The sequence below is a fragment of the Vicia villosa genome, unplaced genomic scaffold (genome assembly GCF_029867415.1).
Source record: "Vicia villosa cultivar HV-30 ecotype Madison, WI unplaced genomic scaffold, Vvil1.0 ctg.000848F_1_1_1, whole genome shotgun sequence".
NCBI lineage: Eukaryota > Viridiplantae > Streptophyta > Magnoliopsida > Fabales > Fabaceae > Vicia > Vicia villosa.
In genome coordinates this window covers 263,385-277,828 of record NW_026705375.1, presented here as the reverse complement: position 1 = coordinate 277,828, position 14,444 = coordinate 263,385, and positions in this window count along the sequence as shown.

Below are 14,444 nucleotides of genomic sequence, written 5' to 3'. Positions count from 1 at the left end.
ATTCTAAGAAATATATAATATTGACACTGCATTCCTCTATATATAACACAATACAATTATATACATACTACACTACCACTTACCACTGCTTACAATAGCTTTTCCAATCTGCAAGCTGAGGAGGCAGTAGATGTTGCTTGAGATTCAATATTCTGAGTTGGCTTGTAAGTCTTTAGATCATTCGCAATACTGGTAATTGAGACAAGAGCAGCCATATCTGTTACGCTAAGGCATAAAAGACTTGTGATTTCCAACCAAATCCATTTAGAACTCTATTTTGGGATATGTTTCTACATAATATACATCTCCACTTGGAAAAAAAACTGTTAAAGACAGGTTGAACATATACTTGGTATCCTCCTGATTTATGAAGACACCTAGATCATTTTATTTCCCTGTCACCCAAGAATCAGTTTTGAATTTTAAAATAAAATTTATCAACACTAATCTAGTTATATATTCCTATCAATAAAACAAATAAGATATAGTTCTGTTATTCTAGCTTAATTGTAGCTGCAAAAACAAACAAAACAAAAACACAAAGGAAACATCAGTCCAAAATTTACCTTCTAGTATCTGCATATCAACATTCAAGTGTTATAAAACACTAATACACATCCTATCATTTCCTTCATACTTCTAAATATGAAAATTCCAATCTTATATTAGACTCAACTCAAACACAAAGAACCACATTATAAAAAAAAACCAAAGTCGAACATATAGTAGGCTGAGACATTCGTATTCTCCGAAATTCCTCAATGAAGTTACACTTGCAACAATGTGAAGCCCTAATATGACGACTGTCTCAGTCCCTAACTTGAAGCAGCTTTGGCGTTCAGTTACGAAGCTTCCTACAAGAATTTTTATTTTTTTCTTGAATGAAAGGCACCACCTTCTCTTGAAACAGTAATGAATTGGTTAACTTCTTCCGGAGTAGATTGCAAGCAAAACTGAGTTTCAACACTGACCCTTGAACCCGAACATCACCATACGCTAAATCCTGCACATAACAGCCCAGATTATTGTAAACCGAGAAGATGTACGTTGAAACCAAACTTACATGTCTGGTCGCGCATTTCACGAAATTTGATAGCAGACTACGAACTACATCTGCTACAGGCAGGGTGTTACATCTATACCGCTAATTTCATGAGATCCTAAACGTTAATTTCATGAATTTTGACAGCAGGCAGGGTGTTACATATATACCACTAATTTCAGGAAGAACATAAGGCCGTACAGAACCCGTGCGGACTGCGGATGCTACACAAATATGGAATAACATTCAATATATAACCTGTGCGGACCGCAGATACTACAGAAATCATGAGCAGCATAAACTCACAACTCATAACAGGAAAAAGTGGGGGACTAACTATCCTCGCACCAAACGAATCAGCTTTCTCACAACTCAAAGCTGGGTTCTTGGACTCTCTAAACGAAAAAAGAAAATCGAACTCTTAGTTTGTTGATAGTAATAATTTGGAAAAATGTATCATTCAGAAGATTTATTAAGGCAAAAAGGAGATAGAAATAAAGCGACTATAAATATTGTCACAACATTTCTCAGAGGGTTAATGTACTTTATCATTTCCAAGTCAAAGGCATATGTGTGGGCTTAATTCTCTGCAGTAATTTGTAAGCATACTCACAAAATACGATGGCTGAATTACTAACCTGCCAAAGGCAGAAAGTAAGACACTCACACTGTACCTTACTATAAGATTTGAAACATAGTAATATTACAAATGGCATAAATGTTTCATACCTAGTAGAGGCAAGGCTGCATCCAGAAGGAGAGAAATAGGCTGATTGCACAGATCTTTCATGAACAAATGTCTCCAAGGTTGTGTGTGTAACACCCGAAAATTCGATTATCCGCTTAATCTAGACGTTCGGAGTGTTTAGTGAAGTTTTCGTATTTTGAGACAATTTAGTCGGTATTAGTTCGGGATAGCGGATTGATATTTAATCAAGAGTTTTGATATTTTCAGTATTAGAAATATTATTGGAAGAATATTTGAAGTTTTGGGAATTTTCTGAGTAATTAAGATTAGACCGGAAATATTCGATTTAGTCGAATTTGGATTGTCGATGTTATTTAAGGGCACATTTGGAATTATTAAATTGAAGTCGGAAAATAATATTAAGAAGAATATTATTTATAAGTCGGAATTATTATATCGGTGGAATATTATTTAAAGTGATATATTGTTATTTTGAGTTATTATTCTTATTGGGCCTAAATTAGTTTGTGAAAAAGAAGTGAAAGACTAAGCCCAATTAGAATGATAAAATTAGGGTTTTAGAGATATGAAGTGTAGTGTTGTCATTTGGAGAAAACAAAGTTAGAAGAGAAAGAGGCAAGTCTTGGAGGAGAAGAAGAAGAAGCTTGGAGATTTCTACTCATGGTGTCAAATTGAAGATGCAATTGGAGACCCATTGAGTTGCTTCCATTTATAAGGTAAGGGTGGGGTTCTCTTCCTATAATGGGGTTCATGAACAATTGTATGTGGGGAATTGGGTGTGTAGATGTATTGCATCTATTGTGTTAATTGTTGCTGGAAAATAAGGAATCTACCATGAATAACATGTAGTTGAAATAGCCCCTTAATTACTATTGTTGTGGTTGTTCAATTGAAAGGATTAGGGATTTAGGTTTTGTTTTCACTGTGTTAATTATCGGAGCTTAGAAATTCTATGTTTTTCTGTTGTGCTGATTGTTGCTGTCAACGTTCTTGCTTGTATGCTTATGGTTGTATTCATATTCATATATGCTACGAATCACTGTGGTTGTGTTGTTATTGTGAGTAGAATGAATATATATACACATATGGGAGTGTGAATTATAAGAGACGGACGGATCCATTAGCCATGACGGCGTCACTGCCCTATGACGAGGGACACCCCATGTGATCTTGTTTTTCCTTTTGTTTTCTGTGATTTTGTTTTATTCTTTGCCATGCTGTTCTATTATATGTTTCTTAGTGTAATTATATATGAATACTAGAAATAAGGACATAAAAGAAATCTTATGTTTAGTGTAATTATATATGTTTCTTATTTATATACTATGGTGACGTCTACTGGAAACGAAATTTCATTTTTAAGTGATACAAATTGAACTATAGAAATAGGAACATAGATACAAGTAACCAGTAACAATGCATGATGAGAATGAAAACACTTGGCTAGTAACATTAGCGTTAACATAGAAGTAAAACGGTCCCGTTTGATCGAAATAGCCGAATTAAGCGGTATAATTAGTTGTCCGGAATTTGACGAAAATTTACGTGGTAGCTAAGTTTAATTAGTAGATTAACATGGTGGTGTTATTTTGTTGAAATTGTGATATTTTACGAATCGACCAAAATTGTGTTTAATTTAATTATTCTTTATAAATAAATTATAATAATTTAATAGAATTGTCAATAGAGTTGTCAATAGAGTTGTTAGAGTCGACAATAAGTTGTCAGAGTTGTTTTGAATTATTAAAAGTCATATTTTTATTTGTTTTGAGTAATTCTGACATGTTTAGAGTTGTCAGTGTATAACGTCGGTGTTTGTTTTTTATTGGAACTTTAACAGTTCATATCTTTTGAACCGTAACTCTGTTTGAGTCTCCGTTCGAGGCGTTAGAAAGCTAGCGTGATATTCTTTTCAATAAAAATGGTCTTGAACAATAGAATGCTAGAAATTGGAAATAGAGTAGAAATAGAAGTTAATTAAATTAATATAGTGTGATTATTAATTGGTTGATTAAATTAATAGTTGAATCAATTTCAATGTGTTTAATTGATTAGAATACAATTTGGAATTAGATCAACTATTTGGTTTGTCGGTAAATTACGATATTTTGAGAATTTACCCGTAATTGTGTTTTGACTTGGATATGTATGTTGAGAAATATATATTATTATGTCAATGATGTTGTTTTGATATTGATTCTCTGTGGGTAGTTGGATAGCATTAATTTTAATGATTAATTGCTTGATTTTAAATGTGTATGTTCATATATCATTGGCAAAATGAGAATTAATATGAGATAGTATGGTTACTAGTGTTAATTGGATTTTGTGAATCGTAATTGATTAATTGAACTTTTATACGTGAATGATATGTATGTGTTATGAATGTTGTGTACAATTGGTGGATAATTCATCGAGTTGAATTATTGTGATATGCTAAATATTAAGATGGTAGAGATGATCTTAATTGCATATGTTTGATTAACATTGTACATACATTCATATCATGGATGCCTTGAAACAAAGGTGGTTTGCTTTGAAACATAAGCGAGGCTTGGATTCTAGAGTGAATCGGAAAGCGGTAAACTATATGTTTACATTTGGTGGCTTTGATCTTGTCCGGATCTGAAGCGTGGCTAGATTCTATATGAATCGGAAGCGGTGGAACTTTGGGTCCACATTGGGTACCACATGCATAGAGTCACATGTCTTGCATTGAGTCACATTGAGGTTATGTGATGTTTGAATATATGCATTTATGTGATTGTTATGAGTACATGAGATGTGATAATTGAAATTGGTGATGTTTTGATACATAATTGGTTAAATGTGTGGATATGTGATAATGATGGATTGTGTATATATTTAGGATAATAGTATTGAATCTTTTGAGTATTATACTATTGAATTTCGTGCATACTTGAATATGTGAAATTATTAGATGATACTATTTACATGATTATGACTTGTTATGTGATGAAAAGTATGTGAGACTAATGAACTGTAGAAGTATGATGTGTATAGTAGCTATTGATACTTCTGATGTGATGATTTTATATGTCTGAATCCTAGCATGCAATTTATCATATGCCCACTTATATGATTTGATATCTCACCCTTTTCTCTTGTTTCGCCGTTGCCTTTATATTGGTAACGTGCAGGTATTCAAGTATGAAGATTTAGTTGCCGTTACTCGAGTCGGTTGTCGCTCTGATACGTAGCACTCTGGGGGGGACGATTTATATTATTTATGATGTTGCTATTTAATTGTTTCATTTTGGTTGGACAAAATGATAAGTTAACTAAAGATATTTTATTGAATACTTGTTTAAGTGATTCCGCTGTGTTTTAATAAAATAAGTTATTCTGTTTCAAAGGTGCTATGTATCCGCTTTATGCGACGAGGTGATTTGTTTTGTTTTGATTATGTGACGCCTCATTTGTTTATTGAGAAATTTTGAAAACTCTGATTTTATATATAATTGCTGGGTAGAAATGGGGTGTTACATTAGTGGTATCAGAGCAGGTCGGTCCGTTCGGCCAAGTTGTCGAGTCAGTTGAGTTGTGTGACAGTTGAATGCTGTCAGTGTTTTATTCCTTATTACGCGACATGTGTGTGAAACACTGTCGGTACTTATTTGCTTTATTGCAGGGACTAGTTTGATTCAAAGTGGGGGAGAAGTTTTGCTTCTCGAAGAGGTTTCTATTGTAAGAGAAAGTCTGGTTTGCTGTCGATAAGCGACGATGCAAGTGTTGTTGAGAGTTTTGGATATTACCCGAATTCGAAGGTGACATGAAGTTAAGAATGATTTTGGGAAGCAGCATTTAGTGAGCTGCGATGTTCAACACGGTTGAGGACTGTGAAGTTATCAGTGCGAGTAACCTTTGCGTGAGATGCCGATGTTTGAAAAGTGATAGAGAAATGAAGTTGCAGTGGGCTTTCTGTTGGACTCACATGAGTAACTGTCGGATGTGGTTGATGCTCGGAGTTGTGAATCGCGAGTTCGAGTTGGAAACTCGAGGACGCGTGTAGCTTGTAAAAAGAATTGTTGTCTCCGTGATATCAAGACTGGAATTTCGATGAAAGAATGTATCTCTCGAGTTATAAGGAGTTATGCTAGAGGCTATTTAGGATGTGTTTGATCGAAGAAAACTGAATTTCGGAGTAGGATCTCCGTAAGCAAGTCGCAGAAAAATTCAGAATCATTGTGAAACTTTAAAATTTCATAACTTGAGTTCTGGATATCCGATTCGAGCTCCGTTTGAAGCGTCAGAAAGATAACGAGATGAATTGTATCATAAGAAGGATTATGGGAAGATTTTATCACCAATTGGAAGCGAGGAGGACTTTAGTTGAGACGAGGTAAATTGCGAGGTACGAGTATAGCAGTAATTTTGAAGATGGAAAAACGTTGACGACTGTGTGATGCTAAGTGACTATGAAGCGGATTTAGTAATATGTTTGGATGCTGGTGTCTCATCGACGAGATATTATGATTAGGAATTTGTGGGAGTGGTAAGAATCCAAAGTGAATTATCGGATTATGACGTGTTAATGGATTTGAGTGAGAATTCGGAAATGACGCTATTATAAAGTAACGACAGTTTATACTCCACTATGATTGTCGAATACTAATTGACAAATTGGGGAACTGATCACCCTCAATCCATTGTTAATGGTAGGCAAAAATCGTGTTGAATGTTATAGATCTGTCTTGCTATCTTAATAGTAGAGAAAGAGTATTGATGTTACGTCGCGAAGGTAGTCGCTCACCAGTTTGTGTAACTTGATAAGAGGAGTGGTTGAGTAAGAGTCGGAAGAAATGAACAATTCGGAGTAGTGAGTTTTGTGCAAGTGAATGTCGTGAGGTGAAAGATTGGAAGTAACAAGTGAAACAACAATGTGAGGATGAGTATTAAGGAAATTCTGTGTTGGATTGAAAATTTGTGAACCATACAGTTGACAAAGTTTTAACAAGGCAGTGAATTAAAGAAGAATTATAAGAGTTGCGCAGCGGAAGCATTGTGTGACACTGATGTTGTACGACTTGTAAGAAATGAAGGACTATATGTCAGAAGTCTGTGAAGTGGAATTATCTTGATGTTTGGATTGATAGACTGTTGGAATAAGTGCGATGAGCCAAGATGCTGCATCGAATCGTAGATTATTGTGTATCTTGTAAGAATAGTAATGTGTCTGTGTTCTTGTGGAATCGTTGTTGTGCCGAAGAAGTGGTGATTGAAGTGTTACCAAACGCGATTTGGATATTTGAGAATTGGATACAAGATTTGGTTGCGGGGGTGTTGTCAAGTAGATTTTCGAGGACGAAAATATTCTAAGTGGGGGAGAGTTGTAACACCCGAAAATTCGATTATCCGCTTAATCTAGACGTTCGGAGTGTTTAGTGAAGTTTTCGTATTTTGAGACAATTTAGTCGGTATTAGTTCGGGATAGCGGATTGATATTTAATCAAGAGTTTTGATATTTTCAGTATTAGAAATATTATTGGAAGAATATTTGAAGTTTTGGGAATTTTCTGAGTAATTAAGATTAGACCGGAAATATTCGATTTAGTCGAATTTGGATTGTCGATGTTATTTAAGGGCACATTTGGAATTATTAAATTGAAGTCGGAAAATAATATTAAGAAGAATATTATTTATAAGTCGGAATTATTATATCGGTGGAATATTATTTAAAGTGATATATTGTTATTTTGAGTTATTATTCTTATTGGGCCTAAATTAGTTTGTGAAAAAGAAGTGAAAGACTAAGCCCAATTAGAATGATAAAATTAGGGTTTTAGAGATATGAAGTGTAGTGTTGTCATTTGGAGAAAACAAAGTTAGAAGAGAAAGAGGCAAGTCTTGGAGGAGAAGAAGAAGAAGCTTGGAGATTTCTACTCATGGGGTCGAATTGAAGATGCAATTGGAGACCCATTGAGTTGCTTCCATTTATAAGGTAAGGGTGGGGTTCTCTTCCTATAATGGGGTTCATGAACAATTGTATGTGGGGAATTGGGTGTGTAGATGTATTGCATCTATTGTGTTAATTGTTGCTGGAAAATAAGGAATCTACCATGAATAACATGTAGTTGAAATAGCCCCTTAATTACTATTGTTGTGGTTGTTCAATTGAAAGGATTAGGGATTTAGGTTTTGTTTTCACTGTGTTAATTATCGGAGCTTAGAAATTCTATGTTTTTCTGTTGTGCTGATTGTTGCTGTCAACGTTCTTGCTTGTATGCTTATGGTTGTATTCATATTCATATATGCTACGAATCACTGTGGTTGTGTTGTTATTGTGAGTAGAATGAATATATATACACATATGGGAGTGTGAATTATAAGAGACGGACGGATCCATTAGCCATGACGGCGTCACTGCCCTATGACGAGGGACACCCCATGTGATCTTGTTTTTCCTTTTGTTTTCTGTGATTTTGTTTTATTCTTTGCCATGCTGTTCTATTATATGTTTCTTAGTGTAATTATATATGAATACTAGAAATAAGGACATAAAAGAAATCTTATGTTTAGTGTAATTATATATGTTTCTTATTTATATACTATGGTGACGTCTACTGGAAACGAAATTTCATTTTTAAGTGATACAAATTGAACTATAGAAATAGGAACATAAATACAAGTAACCAGTAACAATGCATGATGAGAATGAAAACACTTGGCTAGTAACATTAGCGTTAACATAGAAGTAAAACGGTCCCGTTTGATCGAAATAGCCGAATTAAGCGGTATAATTAGTTGTCCGGAATTTGACGAAAATTTACGTGGTAGCTAAGTTTAATTAGTAGATTAACATGGTGGTGTTATTTTGTTGAAATTGTGATATTTTACGAATCGACCAAAATTGTGTTTAATTTAATTATTCTTTATAAATAAATTATAATAATTTAATAGAATTGTCAATAGAGTTGTCAATAGAGTTGTTAGAGTCGACAATAAGTTGTCAGAGTTGTTTTGAATTATTAAAAGTCATATTTTTATTTGTTTTGAGTAATTCTGACATGTTTAGAGTTGTCAGTGTATAACGTCGGTGTTTGTTTTTTATTGGAACTTTAACAGTTCATATCTTTTGAACCGTAACTCTGTTTGAGTCTCCGTTCGAGGCGTTAGAAAGCTAGCGTGATATTCTTTTCAATAAAAATGGTCTTGAACAATAGAATGCTAGAAATTGGAAATAGAGTAGAAATAGAAGTTAATTAAATTAATATAGTGTGATTATTAATTGGTTGATTAAATTAATAGTTGAATCAATTTCAATGTGTTTAATTGATTAGAATACAATTTGGAATTAGATCAACTATTTGGTTTGTCGGTAAATTACGATATTTTGAGAATTTACCCGTAATTGTGTTTTGACTTGGATATGTATGTTGAGAAATATATATTATTATGTCAATGATGTTGTTTTGATATTGATTCTCTGTGGGTAGTTGGATAGCATTAATTTTAATGATTAATTGCTTGATTTTAAATGTGTATGTTCATATATCATTGGCAAAATGAGAATTAATATGAGATAGTATGGTTACTAGTGTTAATTGGATTTTGTGAATCGTAATTGATTAATTGAACTTTTATACGTGAATGATATGTATGTGTTATGAATGTTGTGTACAATTGGTGGATAATTCATCGAGTTGAATTATTGTGATATGCTAAATATTAAGATGGTAGAGATGATCTTAATTGCATATGTTTGATTAACATTGTACATACATTCATATCATGGATGCCTTGAAACAAAGGTGGTTTGCTTTGAAACATAAGCGAGGCTTGGATTCTAGAGTGAATCGGAAAGCGGTAAACTATATGTTTACATTTGGTGGCTTTGATCTTGTCCGGATCTGAAGCGTGGCTAGATTCTATATGAATCGGAAGCGGTGGAACTTTGGGTCCACATTGGGTACCACATGCATAGAGTCACATGTCTTGCATTGAGTCACATTGAGGTTATGTGATGTTTGAATATATGCATTTATGTGATTGTTATGTGTACATGAGATGTGATAATTGAAATTGGTGATGTTTTGATACATAATTGGTTAAATGTGTGGATATGTGATAATGATGGATTGTGTATATATTTAGGATAATAGTATTGAATCTTTTGAGTATTATACTATTGAATTTCGTGCATACTTGAATATGTGAAATTATTAGATGATACTATTTACATGATTATGACTTGTTATGTGATGAAAAGTATGTGAGACTAATGAACTGTAGAAGTATGATGTGTATAGTAGCTATTGATACTTCTGATGTGATGATTTTATATGTCTGAATCCTAGCATGCAATTTATCATATGCCCACTTATATGATTTGATATCTCACCCTTTTCTCTTGTTTCGCCGTTGCCTTTATATTGGTAACGTGCAGGTATTCAAGTATGAAGATTTAGTTGCCGTTACTCGAGTCGGTTGTCGCTCTGATACGTAGCACTCTGGGGGGGACGATTTATATTATTTATGATGTTGCTATTTAATTGTTTCATTTTGGTTGGACAAAATGATAAGTTAACTAAAGATATTTTATTGAATACTTGTTTAAGTGATTCCGCTGTGTTTTAATAAAATAAGTTATTCTGTTTCAAAGGTGCTATGTATCCGCTTTATGCGACGAGGTGATTTGTTTTGTTTTGATTATGTGACGCCTCATTTGTTTATTGAGAAATTTTGAAAACTCTGATTTTATATATAATTGCTGGGTAGAAATGGGGTGTTACATTAGTGGTATCAGAGCAGGTCGGTCCGTTCGGCCAAGTTGTCGAGTCAGTTGAGTTGTGTGACAGTTGAATGCTGTCAGTGTTTTATTCCTTATTACGCGACATGTGTGTGAAACACTGTCGGTACTTATTTGCTTTATTGCAGGGACTAGTTTGATTCAAAGTGGGGGAGAAGTTTTGCTTCTCGAAGAGGTTTCTATTGTAAGAGAAAGTCTGGTTTGCTGTCGATAAGCGACGATGCAAGTGTTGTTGAGAGTTTTGGATATTACCCGAATTCGAAGGTGACGTGAAGTTAAGAATGATTTTGGGAAGCAGCATTTAGTGAGCTGCGATGTTCAACACGGTTGAGGACTGTGAAGTTATCAGTGCGAGTAACCTTTGCGTGAGATGCCGATGTTTGAAAAGTGATAGAGAAATGAAGTTGCAGTGGGCTTTCTGTTGGACTCACATGAGTAACTGTCGGATGTGGTTGATGCTTGGAGTTGTGAATCGCGAGTTCGAGTTGGAAACTCGAGGACGCGTGTAGCTTGTAAAAAGAATTGTTGTCTCCGTGATATCAAGACTGGAATTTCGATGAAAGAATGTATCTCTCGAGTTATAAGGAGTTATGCTAGAGGCTATTTAGGATGTGTTTGATCGAAGAAAACTGAATTTCGGAGTAGGATCTCCGTAAGCAAGTCGCAGAAAAATTCAGAATCATTGTGAAACTTTAAAATTTCATAACTTGAGTTCTGGATATCCAATTCGAGCTCCGTTTGAAGCGTCAGAAAGATAACGAGATGAATTGTATCATAAGAAGGATTATGGGAAGATTTTATCACCAATTGGAAGCGAGGAGGACTTTAGTTGAGACGAGGTAAATTGCGATGTACGAGTATAGCAGTAATTTTGAAGATGGAAAAACGTTGACGACTGTGTGATGCTAAGTGACTATGAAGCGGATTTAGTAATATGTTTGGATGCTGGTGTCTCATCGACGAGATATTATGATTAGGAATTTGTGGGAGTGGTAAGAATCCAAAGTGAATTATCGGATTATGACGTGTTAATGGATTTGAGTGAGAATTCGGAAATGACGCTATTATAAAGTAACGACAGTTTATACTCCACTATGATTGTCGAATACTAATTGACAAATTGGGGAACTGATCACCCTCAATCCATTGTTAATGGTAGGCGAAAATCGTGTTGAATGTTATAGATCTGTCTTGCTATCTTAATAGTAGAGAAAGAGTATTGATGTTACGTCGCGAAGGTAGTCGCTCACCAGTTTGTGTAACTTGATAAGAGGAGTGGTTGAGTAAGAGTCGGAAGAAATGAACAATTCGGAGTAGTGAGTTTTGTGCAAGTGAATGTCGTGAGGTGAAAGATTGGAAGTAACAAGTGAAACAACAATGTGAGGATGAGTATTAAGGAAATTCTGTGTTGGATTGAAAATTTGTGAACCATACAGTTGACAAAGTTTTAACAAGGCAGTGAATTAAAGAAGAATTATAAGAGTTGCGCAGCGGAAGCATTGTGTGACACTGATGTTGTACGACTTGTAAGAAATGAAGGACTATATGTCAGAAGTCTGTGAAGTGGAATTATCTTGATGTTTGGATTGATAGACTGTTGGAATAAGTGCGATGAGCCAAGATGCTGCATCGAATCGTAGATTATTGCGTATCTTGTAAGAATAGTAATGTGTCTGTGTTCTTGTGGAATCGTTGTTGTGCCGAAGAAGTGGTGATTGAAGTGTTACCAAACGCGATTTGGATATTTGAGAATTGGATACAAGATTTGGTTGCGGGGGTGTTGTCAAGTAGATTTTCGAGGACGAAAATATTCTAAGTGGGGGAGAGTTGTAACACCCGAAAATTCGATTATCCGCTTAATCTAGACGTTCGGAGTGTTTAGTGAAGTTTTCGTATTTTGAGACAATTTAGTCGGTATTAGTTCGGGATAGCGGATTGATATTTAATCAAGAGTTTTGATATTTTCAGTATTAGAAATATTATTGGAAGAATATTTGAAGTTTTGGGAATTTTCTGAGTAATTAAGATTAGACCGGAAATATTCGATTTAGTCGAATTTGGATTGTCGATGTTATTTAAGGGCACATTTGGAATTATTAAATTGAAGTCGGAAAATAATATTAAGAAGAATATTATTTATAAGTCGGAATTATTATATCGGTGGAATATTATTTAAAGTGATATATTGTTATTTTGAGTTATTATTCTTATTGGGCCTAAATTAGTTTGTGAAAAAGAAGTGAAAGACTAAGCCCAATTAGAATGATAAAATTAGGGTTTTAGAGATATGAAGTGTAGTGTTGTCATTTGGAGAAAACAAAGTTAGAAGAGAAAGAGGCAAGTCTTGGAGGAGAAGAAGAAGAAGCTTGGAGATTTCTACTCATGGTGTCAAATTGAAGATGCAATTGGAGACCCATTGAGTTGCTTCCATTTATAAGGTAAGGGTGGGGTTCTCTTCCTATAATGGGGTTCATGAACAATTGTATGTGGGGAATTGGGTGTGTAGATGTATTGCATCTATTGTGTTAATTGTTGCTGGAAAATAAGGAATCTACCATGAATAACATGTAGTTGAAATAGCCCCTTAATTACTATTGTTGTGGTTGTTCAATTGAAAGGATTAGGGATTTAGGTTTTGTTTTCACTGTGTTAATTATCGGAGCTTAGAAATTCTATGTTTTTCTGTTGTGCTGATTGTTGCTGTCAACGTTCTTGCTTGTATGCTTATGGTTGTATTCATATTCATATATGCTACGAATCACTGTGGTTGTGTTGTTATTGTGAGTAGAATGAATATATATACACATATGGGAGTGTGGATTATAAGAGACGGACAGATCCATTAGCCATGACGGCGTCACTGCCCTATGACGAGGGACACCCCATGTGATCTTGTTTTTCCTTTTGTTTTCTGTGATTTTGTTTTATTCTTTGCCATGCTGTTCTATTATATGTTTCTTAGTGTAATTATATATGAATACTAGAAATAAGGACATAAAAGAAATCTTATGTTTAGTGTAATTATATATGTTTCTTATTTATATACTATGGTGACGTCTACTGGAAACGAAATTTCATTTTTAAGTGATACAAATTGAACTATAGAAATAGGAACATAAATACAAGTAACCAGTAACAATGCATGATGAGAATGAAAACACTTGGCTAGTAACATTAGCGTTAACATAGAAGTAAAACGGTCCCGTTTGATCGAAATAGCCGAATTAAGCGGTATAATTAGTTGTCCGGAATTTGACGAAAATTTATGTGGTAGCTAAGTTTAATTAGTAGATTAACATGGTGGTGTTATTTTGTTGAAATTGTGATATTTTACGAATCGACCAAAATTGTGTTTAATTTAATTATTCTTTATAAATAAATTATAATAATTTAATAGAATTGTCAATAGAGTTGTCAATAGAGTTGTTAGAGTCGACAATAAGTTGTCAGAGTTGTTTTGAATTATTAAAAGTCATATTTTTATTTGTTTTGAGTAATTCTGACATGTTTAGAGTTGTCAGTGTATAACGTCGGTGTTTGTTTTTTATTGGAACTTTAACAGTTCATATCTTTTGAACCGTAACTCTGTTTGAGTCTCCGTTCGAGGCGTTAGAAAGCTAGCGTGATATTCTTTTCAATAAAAATGGTCTTGAACAATAGAATGCTAGAAATTGGAAATAGAATAGAAATAGAAGTTAATTAAATTAATATAGTGTGATTATTAATTGGTTGATTAAATTAATAGTTGAATCAATTTCAATGTGTTTAATTGATTAGAATACAATTTGGAATTAGATCAACTATTTGGTTTGTCGGTAAATTACGATATTTTGAGAATTTACCCGTAATTGTGTTTTGACTTGGATATGTATGTTGAGAAATATATATTATTATGTCAATGATGTTGTTTTGATATTGATTCT